Raw genomic sequence first — 18,047 nt, 5'->3', positions numbered from 1 at the left:
CAGAGGAAGGGAAAAGAGACACCAGGTTAGCCGCGCAATAGAAATATCCATTTGAAAATACATTGCGACGCTGCGCTTTTGCGCTAACACTCACCTGCATAAATACTGCTCTGCGTCGCAGTGAGGAGTCCATTCCTTCATCTGTCATCTCCAAAACCGGTCCTGCAAAAGAATAAACACATTAGTGAAACTTTGGCAACAAAAGAACACATTAAACAAAAACTGTTACAAAGAACCAATTGGTACAAGGATTTACCTACGAAGTCAAAGCTGGTCTGGATTCCTCTACAGGCAGCAGGATCAGTGGCAGAACTAGATCCAGTGAAAGTGCCTAAGAACATTAAAGTGCCCCTGCATTCAGATGCAGGACAGAGAGCCCATCGTTAAAGTACCTAATGAGAACCAGTCATTGGGTTAATGTGAATCCGATGGTCCAAGTATTTACCCTCAGGATATATTGATGGCCAGAGGGTTAGCTGAATGGGTCACACTGAAAAGGTGGTCAAGGGTGACTGCATTGTGGTCACATTTGCTAACTGTTTGTTACATAACCACCTGGTAAATTCTTATCTTGTAGGTGCCTTAAGACAAATGGCCAATCCTTATCCTGTAGACTTGTACCATTAGATGTGTTCTGCCCCCCAATGGGCTATTGTCTTGATTCAAGGTGAATGGTCAGTCCAAGGGATGGGCAGACCAGAAAGGTTTTGGAAAAATAATTCCCTCTTCTGTCCTTCCCAAACACTTATCTTATCTACTTGTGCAAGTGTCCGGAAGTGGTTGTCCGAACAAGGGGCCAAATATAAGTCAAGTCACAAACCATGCCGCAAATGTGGCTGTTCCCATTTCTAATTGCTTTGATGTTCTCTCTACCCTTGAAGAGATTGATGGTAGGACCCCCCACCTCCATCCTTATTCTAGGAAGTAAGGTGAGGGAGCAGGGACCCTTCCTGGATATGGCGGGGACTACCACACACTGTCCTGTTACCTTTTCTGTTTTAACTTGGAATAATGCTGGTACCAAAACAACATTTCTATACCCTTCTATTCTGTCATATATGCAAAATGTTGAGGTTATTTTGTTTCATGAGACCTGGCTTGTACAGCCTCCTATTTTGGAGAGGTATACATCTTATGAGCTCCCAGCAAACAAGAAAACAAGAGGTAGATAGTATTTTATGTATTTATGTATATTTCTATAGCGCACAAGACAGGCCCGTGGGCATAGTAGCTCTAGACAGGACTAACAAAAACATAAAACTCAATGAAAATCAGCAAAAATGCACTAGGTCTGTATTCATAGTAATCAATTAATTCAACTTCAGTGATTTTAACCACTGTTTGAATGTCTTAAGGGACTGACAGAGTCTCAGGTCTGGGGGTAAAGAATTCCAACTTATGGGGGCAGCATAAGTGAAAGGGCCCTGAGCCACCACCTCCAACTTAGCTCTAGGGTTAAGTAGTAAGGCAAGACTATTAGATCTCAACATCCTTTGTACTGGTAACCACACAAGCCTGTTATATGTCAGACTGACTCCATACATGCATTTATGTGTGATGCATTGAGTTTGAAAAACAATTCTACTGGCACTTGGCAGCCAGTGCATTGTTTTTCTGGCTTCTGAGATGTGATACATTCTAGTCAATCCCTCTACAGCCCCTACCACATTATTCTGGATGATCTAGAGACGTGTGATTTCCCCTCTGTTTATGCATTCTAACAGGCTAGAGTCATAATCTAATTTGGCTCCAATGATCATCTGTTGATCATTGATGCACAATTATCCCCAGACAAAAATGAAGATGACACTAGAAAGCTTACACAAGCCTTCATGTTAAGCTCCTGATCAATCACCATACCCAATGTGTTCACTTCGGGAAGAGTAGTGATGGCACAGCCAGTAATAAGAAATGCCTTACAGTTTGGACTTGGGCTATTGTCCATCATCTAGTCCTGTATGATGGCCTATACTGTATTGACAGCCTCAGTGTTTCTGATGTAATCCCCTGATGAAGGTATGAGACACTGAGTGTCATCAGCATAATTATTATACAACACCCCTTTGGTATCCAGTAGCTCAAACAATGGCATAGTACAAATATTAAAAAAGGGTTGGGGGTAAACACAAACCCTGTGGAACACCATAAATCAGCATCTCCTCATTAGCCTTGTGCTGATCTGCAAAGTCTCTGCCCGTACGACCTGTAAGAAAAGAGCCCACCCAGTTTGCTGCTTGTGGTACAAACTAGGCAGATTGCAGAGCCTGGTGGCTAACATACTACGATTGACCAGGTCAAGAGCTGCCGAAAGATCAATAAGCATAAGCAGCCCTGTGTGTCCTCCATCTACTATTTCCAGCATATTAGCCTTCGGAGCCAACAACGCAGGCTCCATACTATGTGCTCTAAGGAATCCAGACTGTCTCTGGCCGAGTATCTGGTGTTTCTCCATATGATTTTGCACTTGTAAGTGGGCAGCCCGGTCTAGGATCTTAAACAAGAATGTAACATTGGAAATAGGCCTATAATTGGAAGGCAGAGTAGGTTCAGGGGATGGTTTCTTTAGTAAAGGTGACACACAGGTCTGGCTGATGTTAGTAGGCACCAAACCTTCCTTAGATTAGTAATTTATTAACTTGGTGATTATGGGTGTCAGTTGTTCCGCACAAGCGTTCACCACATTAGATGGACATTCATCCCCTTTTTCAGAAGGTAGGCTTAAGTGGCACTCTAGGGTGAGTGTTTCTCTTTCTGTAACCGAGGCAAACTCGAACAATGGAATACTCAAGCTAGCGCCCAGTGGGAGATTGTTACTTCCAAAGGGCTTTCTTTATAATGGCTTTTTTGCTTGGTGCAGATATTTTCCTGAATCTTGCTAATTGTACTCTTCATGGCTGCCTGAATAGAGCTGCACCATCTTTTATTCTGGTTGACCAGTGGAATGGAGGGATAAGAATCCTCCAGTTCTTTTAGTATCAAAAATAGATTGTTAGTGTTAGAGTCTGCACTCGTAATCCTCTGGTCATAAGTAATGTTTTATTTTCAATTTACAATGACACTTCTATGCTCCTCTGTCGCTATCGTATATTTTAATGTATTTGCTTCCAGATTATTGGCTTTCCACCATTCATACGCTTTACGCTTGGCCACTTTCTATTTTTGAATCTCCTCTGTGTACCAACATTTTGATTCCTTCTTTAAAACATACTGGACCTCATTACGACCCAGGCGGTAAGTTACCGCCTGGGCCGTGACTTTACCACCATGGCGTAAACTATGTTTACGCCATGGTGGTTGGCGGACTTACCGCCCCATTCCGACCTTGGCGGGGCGGTAAGTCCCCAATCCCCATTTACCCTTCCCCATTCCCATTTTTGCCCCATAGGGCATAATGGGAGTGGGGAAGGCGTTAATTACGCCACCGTAAATTACGGTGGCGTAATTAACTCCATGGTCCCTTAGCGCCATGGATTTTAACACCTGCTAAAAGCAGGTGTTAAGTCCGCCATGGCGCTAAGGGACCTCGTACTCAGGCGGTAAGGGTCGGCGCTGTTTACGCCGCCGTAAAACCCTTACCGCCTGGGTCGTAATGAGGCCCACTGTGTCTTTTCCGGCGCAATTATTATTAGCACTGTTTCAAACATGTTAGACTATGTATTGACTATCTTTTTGCTTGAGTAAAGGTTAGGTAAGTCTTCCAGTATACTTTCAACAAAAGGAGCTAGAGCTGTGGCTGTAAGGCGTCATGTATTTCCAAAGGTAAATGTCTGTTTTCCTGTTTTACTGTCCTTGTTTGAGAGGAGTAGCCAACCTTAAAATATATCAGCATATGATCACACCAGGGACATAGACTAGTATCTACCTTATCCCTATTAACATTCAGAGTAGACACACAATCAGTGGCCTGCCTTTATTATGAGTAGTGACGTTAAGTTTTGTGAAAAACCTAGATCGGTCAAAGCTGATTCGGTAACAGAGGCCAGGGAATCAGATTTATCAGCGAGCCCCAGGGCCAGGTCTCCTTAAAGTACAATCTTAGAGGTTACCTTAAATTGAGGTGCCAGGATTTCACTCAATTATATAGGAAAGTCAGGAGTAGAGGTGGGCGGTCGGTAAATCAAAAGAATATCGATGGTAGTATTTGGGACCATAAGTACTTTTAAATACAGAGAATCACAATCATTCTGGGCATCAGTATGTACTGAATGTATCTGAAGTGAGGAAATATAGATAATACTGACCCCCCAGCCCTTGCATGCGCATTTACCTATATTTACCTTTCTTCTCTATGCTAGAGAATGTGAGGTCCTGCAGCCTTTTACCTTTCACCAGCTGCATTTTCTGCTGTCCTTTTCGGTGCAGGGCTGATTGAAGCCTCCAGGTCGAGGTAGGTGAAATTCTCCATCCACTTGTGCACCTCAAAATAATTTTGGGCACATTTCTGACAAACAAAATGAAAACTGCAATAATTTATCTTTTGGTGTCTAAGTGCCAGTTCCTATAGCACTACTACATAGTGCCACTTGTAGGATCTTCTCATTATCCTGCTGCCTGCTGCACTAAGGAATTTGGTTGTTTTTCAACTTTTTGCCTTTAAACCCAGTCATCCTGCGATGCTTCCGACATGACTGTCCTGGCCATATCTCTACCTGAGGCAGTGTGTGCAAATCTGACCTTCTCCATCCTTCTCGGGCATTGGCTGGGGAGTTGCTTTTCTTGTCCAATGAGGGAACGGCAGGCTTCTGCCGGCCACTTCACAAAAGGCCCATTCCTAAGGCACCTGTCTGCTTCCCTATCTGCTACCAGGACGCCACATGAGACTATTGCCACAACCCGACCCTCCATGATGCTGCTACCTCACTCAGCTATGAAACTGGACTACCAAGGCTTTCTTACCTCACTCACCATGGGTTAGTTCCCTCCTTCTGATTGTCCTTTTTCCCCGTCTTGGGACTTTTACTCCCTTCTCTGCTTGTTTTTACAGTTCTCCCAGTTATGCTATCTAATACACTTGTTTCTGCTTTCACCTCTAACTCCTGATTAATACTGTGATTCTATACCTACAGTGCCTTAGGATTTAACTTTGAAAGTCAAACTTGGGTGTGTTTTGCATTTAACTTTGAATGTCAGACTTGGGTGTGTTTTTGCATTTAACGTGGAAAGTCAAATTTGGGTGTGTTTTGCATTTGACTTTGAAAGTCAAACTTGGGTGTGTTTTGCATTTAACTTGGAAAGTCAGACTTGGGTGTGTTTTTGCATTTAACTTTGAAATCCAAACTTGAGTGTGCTTTTGCATTTAACTTTGGCCATTAATTGTAACCTGCTATCCCAGTGACTGTTCCACACCACTTTAGTTGCATCCTCCTCAAACTGCCTCCTCTCTCCAGTCACACATGGCACTATCTGTTTCTCCTATCTACTCCAACTGCTTCTCTATCAACTATCCTTCCCTTCTCACTAAGTGTGGTAAAACGAAGTTTAAAAATTATATCTTGGCCTCCAACCCATGTCTCCCCATCGCTGATAGATATTCCAGTGCCTCTTCCAGACAGACCCTCAACGACATCCTCTTTGTCGTTCCTTCGACAGATCCATGGACCCCTCATATGATCTCTGTGCTCTGTCCTATCTCCTCCTCTCCTCACGGAGTCTTTCGATTCCAGAGTCATCTTAAATGTCTACCTAAACGGCATGGTCATGGTCCAAGGCCCTCAGGCCAATCTCCTCCTCTTTGATAGGTGGTTCCCTCGCCTCATCAACTTCCTTTTATCTCTGGCTGTCCCCTCCTCTCCTCCCCTGGCTACATGCCCCCTCTTCTGTCATCCTCTGCTCCACCTCAGGCTCCCTCCACACCTCCACAGGGTGTACCTGTGATTTGTACCCCTCCCCGGAATGTCTTTAAAGCTGGCAACCTTCTTCATCTTGCCACTCTCAACTCTTGCTTTGCTGTCAAACACTCCTCTGACATCTGCCACCTCTTGGAAGAACTTGACCTCAATCTCCTCGGTTTTACCAAGACATGGTTCATGGCCAACTCTGTCACAAGCATTGACACTCTCCTCCCAGGATCCTCTCTGTGCCCAGATCCACCTGACTTATCTTTCCTGAGTAGATTCCTGCCTCTATCATCCCCACTCAGACTTACTCCTCGTTCGAATGCCTTGTCTGCAGGGGCTATCTCTCTCCTAACCACTCTCTTACTGTTACTACTCTCTAACAGCCCCTTGTCAAATCACCTAATTTCTCTCTGAGTGATCAGACCCCGCCTCCTCCCTCCTGGCCTCAACCATTCATCTCCTCCTCCTTGGTGACCTTAACATCCGTCTTGATTCTCCTTTTCCTCATCCTTACTCTTTTGTGACCTCTGCGATTCCCTCTCCCTTTCTATCCTCCCCTCTGGCCCGACTCACTCTGCAGGACACACACTTGATGTTTTGATCTCCTCTGGCCTCCCCTCTATACCACTCTGACAACTCGTCTCTCCTGGAGGGATCACTGCTTCCTCTCCTCTCATCTCTCTCTCTCTATTCCCCCCCAAGCCAAGCCTACCCCAACACTGCTACCTACTTTCTCGGACATCCGGCCCCTGAAGCATGTGTCAGTTGAGGCTTTTGTTGCCACATTCTCCCCCCCGCACTCATGGCTGTCTCACACCCTGACACAGCCCTGTCCCTACTCTACTCTTCCATTTCTGAAACCCTTGATGTAATGCCCCTGTCATGAGGATCCGTCTGAACTTCAAAGCCAAGTGCAATACCTGGTATGACTCCAACCTAGCTACACTTAAATGTAAGTGTAGGACGGCTGAGATGAAATTGAGGGCTTCTTGTTAATCCTCTGACAAACGGGCCTGTTGCCTGCTCAAAAAGAAATACCGACTTTCTGTCCTCACCAAGAAGAGAGTCCACATTCAAGCCTCATTGATACCCTTGCTCCGGTCCTTGCCCATTTCTGCAACATCTCCTTTGCCTCAGGATCTTTGCCCTCTCCTCTGAAGCACTCCCTTGTGCATCCTCTTCTCAAGAAACCCACAGCTGATCATTCTTGTCTGGCTAACTATCGGCCAATTTCCATTAGTCCCTTTTTGGGTAAACTCCCAGAAAAGCTGGCCATCTCTCAGCGAAACTTTCATTTCCGATTCTGTTGGCTTTCTCCATGACCACCAGTCTGGCTTCAGAGCTGCCAGAATCTTGGAAACTGCTCTCCTGAACATCCATGAAGATCTGCTCTCCAACCTTGACTATAAAATTCCCGCTGTCCTCATCCTGCTCAGTCGCTCTTCTGCCTCGACACAGTCAACCACATCAACTATATCTCATCTCTGATTGTCTAATTGCCATTCAAGAATAATGTGCTGCCAATGATCTTTGCCTAAATGCCAACAAGACTGAGTTCCTCCACATCGGTACACCTGCACCATCCTTTCCCCTCATACTCTGGCCGGCCTCCCTTGGCTCTTCTGCTATCCCGACCTGTGAGGCTAGGAACCTCAGGGTCATCTTTGACTCCACACTTTCCTTCTCCGTCCACATCTCTGACATCTCTAAAAAGTCAAACTTCCTATGGCACCTCCTTAAAGGTACTCTGCCTTTCCTTTCCTACTCCCAGAAGTTCACTGTCTCCCAGGCTCTTTTTCTCTCTATGTTGGACTATTGTAACAGCCTCTTTCTAAATCTACCTGCCTCTAATCTCAACACTTTACAACTAATACAAGACTTGTCATTGGCCTCAAGCCCTGGGATCATATCTCTCCAGCTCTGAAATCTCTTCATTGGCTCCCAGTGGATGCAAGGATTAAATTCAAAACCCTCTGTATTGTCCACAAGGCTTTCTGGGGCCTGAGTCCAGAATACCTTCAACTAAGTCTCCGTAAATACCTCCCCTCTCGAGCTCTTCGCTCCTCTACTTCTAACTTCCTCAGGGTCAGCCATTTTTCAAAGCAATGAGCTGGGGGTAGATCTCTGTCTTCGGCTGGGGCCTCCGTTTGGAACAGCCTCATTACCACTCTGAAACTTGAGGAGAACCATCTCCGGTATCTGGAAGCACCTCAAGAACGTCATCTTTGCGTCTGCCTTTGCCCCCCTTCTCTCCTGCTGATCTCATTCTCTCTCAGCACTGTGCACCTGTCCACCCTCTGTCCTCTGGGCCCAGGTACATGCTCACCTTGCCACCACTACCTCCGGGCTACCCCTTGCACTGGGGTCTGTATGTGTAGACATACAGTCCCCCACCCCCTTTCTTTTCTTCTGCACTTATAAGAAATACCCTGTCTGCTAAACCCAGCACTTGCCACTTACTGGTTGCACTACCACTGATTATTGCCTTTATTATTTATTTATGTATTTTATTATTATTTATCTGTTTCTCCTTTGCTCCACACTTTCCACTTCTCCCCCTTCCATGCACTTTCCCCTTTTCCCTTTCCCATGCACTTGCGCATTCTCAATGTCACTGGGCCTAGTAAGATCATTGTTTTGTTCTCTCCTGTTCCCCTCCCTTGCCTTGTTGCGCTCTGAAACACTTGTGTACGAGCGCAATATAAATAAAATATCAATTCAATTCATTATGTGTTACAGCCTATTGGCAACTGGACACATTGTTAAAGGCCTGCAGGGAGTACAAAGCTGTTCTTTCTGACACCAAAAATTGACTACTTCCAGATGGTCAAGAAGATTTCACCATGGAATAGCACAGCCCAGATGCAAGTGCTTACAATTGTCTTCATGGTGTTCCCGGTCATCTCACCTTCAGAAATCACATTAGTTCACCCACATTTATTCTTTGTATCTCTCAATTAGACATAGGGATAAGATCCTTGGGCTAGAGTTCATCGGAGACCCCTGTTGTGATCATTGTCCCATATATTTGATGTTTAAGGGTCCATTTGGTGATAGACAAGGGATGGTAAATTAACATCTCATTCTTTCTGTTGTTAACCTTATTGGTAAAAGTAGGTGGAAATGGCCCAAAATTGAGGAAACACAATTGCATTATGGAGTTATGGATGAGCAGCAGTGATACACCAAATGGAAGGTGAATGGCCGTCACTTCATGAGAGAATACATGTTCAGAGACAAATATTCTGCACCTTCCACAAACCCTGACAAAATATTTGTGGACTAGGAGAGGGAAGGCACAGTCAGTGGCCAATATTCGACGTGAGACCCCATCCCTTCACGCAGCTTGCAGAAAAAACACCTATATGGAGTCATGTTATTCAAGAAGTGTCCTTACACCAGATGTAGAGTTCCCAAATGATAGATTTGTGTTGACATCCTTGCCCTATGCATGGGTCCCATGCTGAGGCTGTAATACATATAGGCAAGTGCTCATGCAAGGGCTCACAAAGCACATAGTTCTACAAACAGTCGTAATGGTTGGTACACACTGGTACACACATACTCACAAGGTTTCCACTTGTAGTCCAATAGTATCCTGAAGAGGAGCTGCAGATGTCCAAGCAAAGTCTTCAAGACTCTTTCTGTGCAAAATACTGGCGTATGGAGCATGGGTCGCATATAAATAGTTATCCACTTAAGGAATCAGGTTGTGCACACACATTTTAACAAGTCATCCACCGTCAAAGTCCCTCTCCACTTATCAGTTGAGGTAGGATGTAATGAACATTTTGTCATTCACTGTTGGAGATGAGCCTTTCAACACACATCCTGCATGGTTGGAGAAACCAAAGCCCTATTCAGCTTATCAACATAGCAAGAAACTACAAGGTTTATCTGTTGTTCCAGGATGTAGGGAGTCCATGGCATTTGCATACAAGTATGCATGGCACACAACGCCATTCTTCCCAACCCCCATCAAACACCCTCCAGGGATACCTTTCACATTACATCTCCATGTGGAAATGTGTTGGTGCTGCACATACTGTTTCCTCTGTGTTTGCACATGATGCAAGATGATATGCACTTGATTTATCCACCTATTCTTTGGAAGGATACCTCCATGCTCAAAATTATACTTTCAGCAGCTGCATGGTGTGGCATGCACATCAATGATAATCTAGAGAGGGATGCAGAATCACAAAATCATAAGAAATGATACGCAATAATGGAGTACTGAAAATGCATGACAAAACCCAGCTTTGTTCAAAGCACACAATCTCGGCCGGGACAGCATACAAGCAGCTCTCAACATTACAAAGAGTGTGAGCAGATTTTGTACTAAAAATAAATAAGCAATGACATAATAATATGATATCAGATACAAAACGTATACGTGGTTAGGACTGGTTAATAGCTGAAACAATATGCAAAATACATATGTGTTAGTTTCCCCATTGGCTTACTCATCTCTGATTCTGATGGCTCCTCCTGAGCCCAACCCATCATAGATAATAATTTCACTGCATCATTAAATTGGCCACTAATTTGCTGGCATTATTAATCATGGGCAGTGTAGCAAGTGGGATTTCTATTTGTTGGAACTTTACTCACTAAACTTGAATACTTTGACGAGATGTCAAAATATGAAGTCGCATATGGTAGGGGGAGCGAGAGGTCCATGGTCTGCACTAATTCCAGTTTAAAGTACTACCTATAGGTACTACCCATCATTACCAGGCTATGTGGCCTATCTGTTCCTTTTTATTTGGCCTTGTGTATTATATTGTCTCTGTGTGTGTGCTAGGCAGCTCAGCAGGTGTCTTATCTGTACTTGGCTCATAAAGAATATCCATTCTTAATGTCATGGGCCCTCATTACGACCCTGGCGGATTTTTACCGCCATCAGCGGACTTTTCCGCCATGGCGCAAAGTCCCTTTACGCCATGGCGGATGGCGGACTTACCGCCCCATTCCGAGGTCGGCGGGGCGATAAGTCCCCATTGACCCATTTACCCTTCCCCATTCCCATTTCGGCCCCATAGGGCTCAATGGGAGTGGGGAAGGTGTTAATTACGCCACCGTACACTACGGTGGCGTAATTAACACCGAGGTCCCATAGCGCCATGGATTTTTACGCCCGCAAAAAGCGGGCGGAAAAATGACCATGGCGCTATGGGAACTCGTAGTTGGCGGTAAGGGGTCGGCGCAGCTAACGCTGGCGCAAACCCCTTAGCGCCAGGGTCGTAATGAGGGCCATGGTCATTTGTTAGAGGACCATGTAGGAGAATACATGTCTTCCTATGAGCTCATTCTAAGGTGCATGTTGTACTCTTTGTGACCACTTGAGACACCCTTTGTCTATCCACAATAGAATCATTTAGCACACTGATCTCATGCATCTGGCCATCAATGGCTGTTTTTGCTCTTACTGAACCTTAACTTGTGAGTCTTCTGTTTCCCATGATGGGAACTGTTATCTTGCATTCAGCACGTCCACTACTCCCTTCCATGCATCTGACTTTGGCACTTGCTACAAACTACCGTCTTCAAAGCTTCTAAAATAAATGTGTTTTTATGAATACATCATATTTTCTGAGGACTTGCTAACTCCTAGGCCTGCTGTGGCCTCTGTGCTGGCAGAATTACTTTACATTTGCGCTTCTCGCCTCCATATTGGTGACCTATATTTGTGTCTGTTCATGTTACATTCATCGTGTGCATCTGCCATACATTGGTTTTCCTTCACATTCATGCTGCATCTTCTCTGCCTATAATTTTATTTGCTGTATCAGTGTAATGAGTCCCTCTCTTGGTATTCTGGAATCCTCCTCCCTTCTATGCTATATAAAGCACACTACCTTTGCTTACTACCTAATTGTAATCCCTACTATTGTTGCAGACCTAGCTACTTCTTTATGGCAAAAGTGTGTACATTGACTGTTTAAAGTATTGCTCCTTGGAATCGTGCTTAGTCATTATCATCTCTCACCCTTAGACTCATGGGGCAGTAAGGATGGCTCAGCTAGTATCATTACTCACATTGTTAGGATTAGGGCCAGTAGCTGATACTTACATATTCATGTGCTCCATTATCCCCCCCCCTGGTTGAATCATTGACCACCCCCTCACTTCTGCCCGTCCCACTATAGCCATCCTTTGGTAGCCATATTTTGGTAACCCCACCTCATGCTACATCCGTGTGCTATGTATGCTTCTGGGCAGGATGTCCTAAAAAAAAACTCTGTCTCCTGCACAATCCAACAATGTTTGGTGTAATTGTGGGGGTCAACATGACATTCAAACATTGTCCCAGGGGGTCCAATACAATGTCCCATTTGGTACATACAGGGTTGTGCATCTGTTTTCATATAGCTGCTCATTTGATCACCCACATTTACTATTGTTGTCATTTCCAGTGCTTTCGTGCTAGCCTTTTTACATTGGTGCAGGGATTTATTTAGGCCACAGAAAGCTGTCAGGACCATTACCAGTATGGCCAGTAATATTTTGAATGTGTTCGTCAACCAGCTGGGTACCCAAGAAAACTGGTAATCAAACCAGTCATCGGGCCTCATTACGACCTCGGCGGTAGCCATGCCACTATTGGCAGCATGGCTGCCGTCGAAATCGCGTCCGGGTCCGGGTTCCCAGAATGAGGAATTACCGGGCAATTCCGAGTTCGCAGGGCACAGTAATTCCTCCCTCCAAGGACACGGACCTTCCCCATTCCCATTGCAGCCCCCATAGGGCTGAATGGGAATGGGAGAGGGAGCAAACAACGGACCGATTACGAGTGGCCCGTTGTGTGCTCCCTCTTCCCCTCGCGGGACCCGCTAAGCATGCCTGGTTTTACCGTGTCCCGCGAGGGGACCTCGTATTGTGGCGGAATGGGTTTAACAGGTCTGCATCCTTTTGCGGCACCCGTTAACCCGTTCCGCCAGGGTCGTAATGAGGCCCATCATCTTCAATGTCCTCCACTTCTAACACCATATTAGTCTGCAGCTCCTGTAAGGTTGTTATGGCCTCTGTAAGGGACCCATTCTGCTCACCATTTGCTTTTGGGTACATACAGAAAAATGAGCCTGTCTTGGCACAAACTCCCCCGTCCAGAGCCGTCATGCGATCAAGAACATACCTAGAGTTATTAATCTAACTGCTCTCAACTCTTTAACTGTGTTGAACCCCTTCACTGTGGAATGTATCATTTGCAACAGCTCCCATCTGGTTATGTGTAACCATTTTGCATGTGTTGCTGCTTGCAAGCCAGGGGCAAAGTAGGACGTAAAGAGCAAAACAGTTCATGTTGATCTGATATATCATTATAGGTCTTGACTGATTTTTCAGAAAAATAATTCTCATTTCAGGTACGTTTTAGGACAAGAAACATTCTCTTTCGGGTGCTTATGCTCATCAGGGGAAAATTACCAAGCTGCACCTTCATTTGTGTAACCACCAGAGCCGGTGCACGTATGACTACTATGGAGCATATGCCTCCCCAATTTGGAGAGATCTGTATATAGGCCTTTGAATCATAAGCACAGTAGTGGTCCATTAATGCAGCTGCTCCCATTTTCATGCCTGGTGAGTCCATGATATATTGGCAACCCTCTTTGATTCCTATTTTCGCCCAACCATTGTTTCTGAAATCCAGGAATGGATAAGGCACACATTATTTGCGTTCAGCACAGCTTCTATTGATGCTATTTTAAGTGCCTCTGCTTTGCAACCTATTATTCCTTTGACCTATCTAAAAAAAACAGTCATTTATTTCCCTTGTGGTCAGTGCACTGCAGCACTTCCTGATCTTCTTTCCTAACTTCTCCCATATTAGGACCGGATAGTAGGTATTTCATTACCCTATGTTGCGTTTTGATGTTGGTTATCAGGGGCTTTTGCTTTATACAACTATCCTCACAAGGATAATCTGCTTTTGTCACCCACCATATGGAGGTCCATTTACCCTGTGATTGTCCCCTTGTGGTGCATACTGCAATATGTGTTAAGCAGTGAGACCTGTGTGTGTATTTACTTCTGTTGCTATGAACACTCAAGAGGCGCTATTGGTTTACAGAATGAAGGAACAAACAAAACAGCTCTCATCAGACTTCTCCCTTCCTCCTCTACATGTGTCTGTGCCACGTGAAATTGGTGACATGGAGGGAACTATCAAAATACTGCTGCATGTGTGTTTGGTCTTCCTGCACAATTCTCTTTAATCTTTTAATGTTTGTGCTTCCTCCAGGAGGAATTTCGATTTTCATTTCAACTGCTGTTATATCAGGAATCATATTTGTTTTACCCTCAATAGATATTTGTCGTACCATAACATCAGTGTTTAACCACTGCACTGCAATGCAATATGCAAAATAGCGACAACAAATGGCAAAAAAGAACACAAAATCATGATATCCAAGGAATCCAACTTTTGCAGATATCTTGGTGTCTAACAAACAAAACAATATGTCATAGTGTTTAAAAAAATCATATTGAGTTCAGAGCAAATATATCCTTGTTTCATAAAACATAACCCACAATTAACACCTACTTTGAAACAATACCATTCTTTTTTTAGATAAAACATTTTTTATTGTTTTAAGACAACAAACAACAAAACAAAATCAACATAGGGACTATCATGTTCATTCACTATCAAAAGGTATTACATATGCTGTCCATCTCTAAGAGCCTTTACATAAATACTTATATGTATTTTTCGTGCTCATATCACACGTGGCAGAGAGTCTTAAATCACTCCCTCCTCCCATTTTTCCCATATTTTCGATGCTTTGTCGGGGCAGCCCCTTGCATTGTAGATCCTACGCTCTATCATGGCGCATGTGTCCATGTCCATTATCCATTGGTCCAGCATCAGGGGTTCTGGAGCTCCCCATTTCTGCGCTATGTTGCATTTGATCAGCCCCATTGCTGTGTGCAGAAGCAGTTTCTCCCATTTATTAACATCTATTTCGATGGGTATACCTAGGAGTAAAGCTCTTGGGTCCAGTGGTATGGTCCGAGTAAGGACTCTAGTAAGTTTGTTACAGCATGCAGTCCAAAAGGCCTGTATCCGGAGCATGTCCATAGGATGTGTATGAAGGTACCTACTTCCTCTCCACATTGAAGACAGTTTGGATGTGGGGTGTGAACATTACCATTATTGTATAAATAAATATGTCAGCTGTCATAAATTGAAGTAAAAAGATGACTGCAAATGGCAAATCCAAAACTTCTGTATAGAATTATTAACTTATCTTCAGGAAACAGCACACTGTCTCTATGTTGTTTGTCCCTCTTGCTGCTGATACGCTCTGGTCATCACACTTGTGTGGGGTCTTTGTACTTCTGCTTCTACTTTTTCCACTATATCTTATGACAGGGTGCCTCACCACAATACAGTTTAATATTGCTATGATGTAACCAAGCTCACTTACCCCTAATTTTTATGCTGGAGGTGTTGCTATCTCGACCATGTAAAGCCCTTCGAACCTCAGCTTGTGCCACTTACTAATAGAATATTGACAAAAGACCTGGTATCCCAGATAAAATGTAAGAGGTTGTAATAAGATAGCAGGGACAGAATGTCCATTTACATCTTTGGTGATTCTTGCAAAGCCCCCGTGACATCAAATAAACATGCATCTCTTTACCAAGTACCGTTGCTGAATTCTCAGCATCTGTTTGGGCACGTATGGGAGGAGCAATTGGGACATTCATTCTTCATCCTGTCACCATCTCATGTGGTGTCAAGTGGTGGTCAGACCCTGGCGGATTGCATAAGGCAGGTAAAAAGAGCCAAGGGAAAGCAATGCAACCAATTGTTGTGCAAAGTGTCTTTTATTTTGGCAATGCATTCTGCTAAAATGCCATTTAGGTTCTCAAAAATACCATTCACTTGGGGGTGATTAACAGATGAGAATGTGTGTCTTATTCCCAGTAAAGTTATAATGTGTTCAAACACATTTAAAAAATGAGCTCTGTTGTCAGAATGGAGCACTTTGTCCACTCCCCACCTAGGAAATACCTCTCATATGATTTGCAGCCAGTATGGCATCTGGACATGTGCAGGGACCTGCCGCTATTCAGTGAGAAAATGGACATATCACCACTATCATGTATTGCTAGCCATTACAAGTTTGAAGCATATCCACATAATCAATATGAAAATGCCTAAATGGTCCAGTAGAATGAGTTCTTCTTCAGTAGAAGAAATTGCCATGTTTAGTTTGCTCATCAAGTCTCTCAAAATTATGTTAACCAGTATTTTCTGAGAATGTAGTAATAGCAAAGACATCTCCTATTGTTATGGGCAATTTATCTGTAAAAAGAGCTGTTGTCATAGCCCCAGAGATTCAGTATGTGTGTCCATTGATATTCTTGACATTGAGAACCTTGTCTCCTTAACACAGGATCTAGTTGTCCCATTGTCAACCAAGAAGGAAACGTTCTTGTCGCCTATGGTCACAGCACCCTCAGTTCCTCTTGTTGGGCTGGGGTAATCAATAGAATTGGATACATCAAGTTGCTCTGTGGACTGTCCTATTGTAGATACATGTTGAGTCCTGTTTCCATAAAGGGATTCTCTCCCATCACTATCACGCCCCCTAATCTAGGTGCCGGTGGTGCTTATGGCAATATGTTTGAATCCCATTGGGCTATTGTATTTTATGATACTTGTGTTGTATGTGTGTTTGCTGCATCTGAGGCTTTACCACCAGATCTGGTTGCAGTATTTGTAGCAGTACTGCCTTCTGTGTTTGCTGTATTTGCTGTGCCTGTTCTGGGTTGGTTGATACCGTGCTTAATCTTGGGCATTGTAATTTTGCTATGTAGTCCTATATGATAGTGGATATGCAGAACCCCCTTGTGGCCCAAATTGCTGGAAATGTTGTTGCATGCCTACCCAACATTTGCAAACCAATGCAATGTGTCCTACCTTTCTATATGTCCAGCACTATGTTGCAAATCCCCCAAACCATGGTTGTCATCAATGAAACCCTTCTGTCTGTGATGTTTGGAGTCCAAACCCTCTGCTTCTTGGTGCAATCCCCTCCACAAGGGATAATAATTATATTCTCCTTTTCTTGTTAGATTTCCAGCCAAACCTGGCTGCATTTGTTGTGCTTCCTGCACACTATGATTCTCCCCAACATTTGTTAATACTACTCCTTCTACTGCCAATTTTGAGAATTTTGTACCGGCTACGCTATATCTATCTTTCTTTACTCAACTTTTTTATTATGTTTCTATTGTTTTAATCAACAATGATGAATGATGTTCAATTGCATATCAGGCCATGGTTTTGCCACAATCCCTACACTTTTCTGTAATTGCCTTTGTACTTCTTCAGGGAGTCCCTGATATAAAATGTGATACAGATATTATTGTATTTTTGTTCCAAGCTTCCCTCATTTCTAAACACCATTTCTCTTGTATGTCTTGTATGTTAGCAGCACGGTCTTCATCTGGCCCCATTTTCCATGCCATTATCGCACTCATATCCAATGTGTCTGGAAATTGTATTCTGACTGCCCTTGAACGTCTGCTTTTCAATTGTTAAAAGGTGGCCGGTCATGTCTCATATTTTTGGCTGTTGGCCCAGAGTACCCCGCCTGTTTCTAAATGTCTTTTGATTGCTCACCCAATATGGCAGCAAGCAAGCTTTTCATGTATCCTACCCCCAAAGTCATGACTGCCATTGCCATTTGTATCTAGAAAAATCCACTTCCCTGTGCCCGCTGTAAGTGGTGGCAATTTATATGTTAAGTTATTTTTGTCTGTGGCCAGGGTATATATTGTCTTAATCCTCCGCCTTTCTGTAATAAGGGGAATTGTGTCAGTCCACTTCTGTATGTGGGTGCAGTCACACCAGTTTGTCATTGTTGGTGCTGCTGCCATACAAATGTTTTTATGTCTTGGCAGATCTCTTAATTTGTTTTCATATGGTGTGTTCCTTTCTTGACTCATAGGACATTTCTCTGGGAGTAATGGATACCTAATGGCCTCTGTCCCTCTTCCCTCCAAATCTATCAAATCAATCCCTTTCCCCACATGTGTGCCTTTAGGAGTTACTTGTGCAGCTTCTTCCCCTGGTTATCTTCTTCATCTTCCCATTCTGAATGCCTTTCCTCTTCCTCCTCCTCTTCATCCTCATCTCTTCACTCAAACTCTAGGGACTCTCTTACATACATCCAACTCACTATCTCCTAC

This window comes from Ambystoma mexicanum, chromosome 7p (genome assembly GCF_040938575.1).
Source record: "Ambystoma mexicanum isolate Mex_15411 chromosome 7p, UKY_AmexF1_1, whole genome shotgun sequence".
NCBI classification, from domain to species: domain Eukaryota; kingdom Metazoa; phylum Chordata; class Amphibia; order Caudata; family Ambystomatidae; genus Ambystoma; species Ambystoma mexicanum.
The sequence above is the reverse complement of the archived record's forward strand: the minus strand, read 5'-3'. Positions refer to the sequence as shown.